Source organism: Bombus vosnesenskii, unplaced genomic scaffold, assembly GCF_011952255.1.
Source record: "Bombus vosnesenskii isolate JDL3184/JDL3185 unplaced genomic scaffold, Bvos_JDL3184-5_v1.1 scf7180000015671, whole genome shotgun sequence".
Lineage (NCBI taxonomy): Eukaryota > Metazoa > Arthropoda > Insecta > Hymenoptera > Apidae > Bombus > Bombus vosnesenskii.
The window spans coordinates 1381-4875 of NW_022884097.1; the positions used below are offsets into that span (position 1 = coordinate 1381).

The 3495-nt window shown below is 30.9% G+C and overlaps 1 long non-coding RNA gene across 1 annotated transcript; it reads right to left on the reverse strand.

Annotated features, from left to right (window-relative positions):
* Positions 1–383: 383 nt before the first annotated feature.
* LOC117241318 lies at positions 384–2683 on the reverse strand. The gene is made up of 2 exons (XR_004494941.1): positions 2643–2683; positions 384–884 (listed from the first exon to the last, which is right to left on the reverse strand). It is a non-coding gene; the product is annotated as an uncharacterized LOC117241318 (long non-coding RNA).
* Between the last annotated feature and the right edge of the window lie 812 nt (positions 2684–3495).

Below are 3495 nucleotides of genomic sequence, written 5' to 3' on the forward strand. Positions count from 1 at the left end.
TATGTCTATATTCGAGATTATTTATCTATTCAAGATAGCAAAGTAAAAATACTATATAGAGGATTTAATTAATGTGTGGATCAACGTATGTATCACTATATGTAACAATAATATTGACTGTATATGCACGCGTGTAATAGAAGATTTTCGGTTTACAATGTTTATGACACTGATATAAAAATACCATATAGAGGATTTAATTAACGTGTATATCTACGTATATATCATTATATGTAACAGTAACATTATGTGCATATGCGTATAATATTGGTTAAATGTTAAATGTTAATATTGGTTAAATGCGTTAAAGTGAAATGTTATTTACCTATTCAAGATAGCAAAGTAAACATACCATATAGAGGATTTACTACTGTTAACACTCGGTATTCTCGTATTCAAAGTATTTAACCAAATAATTTGGGAATCCAGCGGACGAGCTTGTATTTAATATGATTATATTTAATATAACAACTTTATTCAATATACGCGTAGGATTTTAAATGTCATGAGGGTTGCAGCGGACTCAATTTTAATGTACCTCGATATCTTAGCTTCTTATAATATCCTAATAAAATGTTATTTATCGATTACAATTGTCCTGTCGTATTTTATAGTGTTTGCTTTATAAATGTGAACTTTATTCAAAAAGAGATCATCGATGATTATCCATTACAGGTTGTTAATAAACCTGAATTATGCACAAAGGAATTGCCGTTAATAACTTAAGATTCTCTGCCCGTCGTACAGGGTACATATAGTAATTATTCTCGACGATCGTAACGTTTAAGTCCAATTCGAGCTTATAGTCCCATGCGAGTTAAACAACGACAATAGTTTGAATTTCTATTTGTTCGTTTGTCGTCTGTTTATACCCGGAGCACCTGCTGTAAACCAATACAAAATTTATTAGATCTATAAATAACATATATAAAACTTATTAATTTATAATTAATATAAAATAGGAGAGCACGAAACTTCCTATTTGATGGATATGTTAAATCTTTGTAAAAAAATACCATATCATTAGTATCATTTTAATCGTTCTAAAGGATTTAGCCGCATAAAGCTGTGGCCCTTGGAAGAATCGATGTTCACGCGTAACAAATTGAAATTGTGCGAAGGTTCCGGTACGAACATCACAAGCCGAACATCGATACCAGGGGCACAGGCACATGTTCTGGGTTCATTATATGTTTATAAAGGGCTGACGATTCAGTGGATGATCCGGGTAAATTTAAATTGTAAATGAACGTATTGCTGGTTTCAAGTAAAAGCCTGGATAAGAGCGGATATGGTATGAGAGTCTGTCGTGGAAAGGGGAACAGGCCGCTTTTATTTGTAAAGTTTGAATCTCCTCGATATTGAAGATGTTGAAGCTGCAAGTATGTATTTCATTTTAATCCATTCGAGACCGAGATTTAATTGTAAGACGATACCTAGGTGTCGGTACGATCTGAATGTTTAGTTAGAATGATTCTGTGTTTTCCTCTCTCCAGGGTATCCTTTTCATACTTTGATTTTAAATCGATGACAATCTTAAATAGTATGCCTCATATTTTTAAAATATAAAATTATATACTATGTTATTCTATAATGTATTATGTACAGTTATATATATATAATAATTATATATATAATATAATAATTCCATATTGAAAAAAATATGAAATTAACATGATATATACATTACTACATAAGTTATATATAAAATATGTATATTATACCCTTGCCTACTGACTGATATGAATTTCTTTCGGTCTCGAATGCGTTAAAAGAGAGCGCAAAGAAGGCGAAATTACTTATTGTAATTAGTAAAACGACCTGAGCGGCAGACAGATACAAGAAAGAAGGAATATTATATTAGCGGCATTATCATGTTTTTGCTCTCTTTAAGTCTTTCATCGAGACAGACAATCTACAGGTATTAATCGACCAATTTCTCCAAGCTGATAACTTCGAATTGATATTTATATATAAGAAGTGTTATGTGGTAATCTGTCTAAATGTTTAAAAGGTGTTATAAATTAAATGTTGTTAAACGATACGTAATTGCCTTTTGATCGTAAATTTTACTATCAAGGGGTCTTTTATGTATGCGTAATCATTATGACTTATAACAATTTATGTGATCGATATTAAAGGTGTTTAAAAGCATGTATTTTTTTCTATATTATTATTCTCCTATATTATTATCCTATATTATTATAGCATTCCTATATTATTATAATATCCAATTACATGTTGATACACAAGATATACAGATTATTATTTATAACTTTTTGGTTTTCTTAATTGAGTCATTCATTTAGTACAAATGATAAGAAATTAGTAATAATTCACAAAAAAAGGATATCGTAGTAGAAATATTATAAAAAAACATTTTCTGTTTTAGTGTAGAGTTACTCCTTCTTACAGACAGTGTCGTACAAATCTGTACGTCTCTGAGAAAATGTAGGTATCTGAGTCCTTACTTCCTCAACAACTTTTAGATCTGTTAGAAAAAAGAAACATACGAAGTAATAAGTAATGCTTACTAATAAATTCAACAAATACAGAGGAAGATGGCTAAATCGATAAATTAACGAGACTAAAAATTAATTACATCATGGATCTCTCGCTTTTAATTTTAAGCTGTAAATTACCGATATCGGTGACTGCCATATTCTCTTGAGTTTCCAAATCGTAAAGAATCTTTCCCCAGGGATTGGTCAACTGTGTATGTCCCCATGCGACGTAACTTTCTTAAGGAACACGAGCCGGTGATATGCAGGCAACGTATAATTGATTATCATTCGCTCTGGAACGTTGAAGTAATGACCAGTGCAGTGGTCCAGTGGTCATATTGAATGCCGCTGGATATATCAGCATTTGGCAACCTAACCCAGAGAAGCAGGAAATATGAAGGCACCGAATACCAATTAACTTCGTAGTTGCACGGTTCACATTCCATCATTTCTGAATATGCGAGGACAGTCCTCTTATTGTGCTTTTTATTCTTTTATTTGTTTCATTTTCAGCAAATATACTGGTTTTTTAAATTAAGCTTCTTTTTATACAGAGTTACAGATTATATTAATTTTATATAGAATATATTTAAGAAAGATATTTAATTTTTTGCTAGTTAAGTATTGATCGATTAAGTTACTGTACCTTTGTTCCGATAAATGCGTGCCATTTCCTCGAATCTAATATCATAGCAAATGCCAATACCTATTTTGCAGCCCTTCACATCGAACGTCGTGAGGGAGTTACCAGGACTGAGTGAATCACTCTCTCGAAAAGTAATCTTATTAGGAATGTCGATGTCGAATAGATGTACCTAATAACATAAAAATGTGGTCGCTAATTCTATTGCTGCAACTTTTGTAATTTAATATCAAAGTTACCAACTCCTAAGCTTTAATTATTTTTTATTTAATAACTGACAGCGTTTTTATCACTTTCTTTTATTAAAAAATCTTATCATTTAATAATGTTTAAAAAGGAGAAAAAATA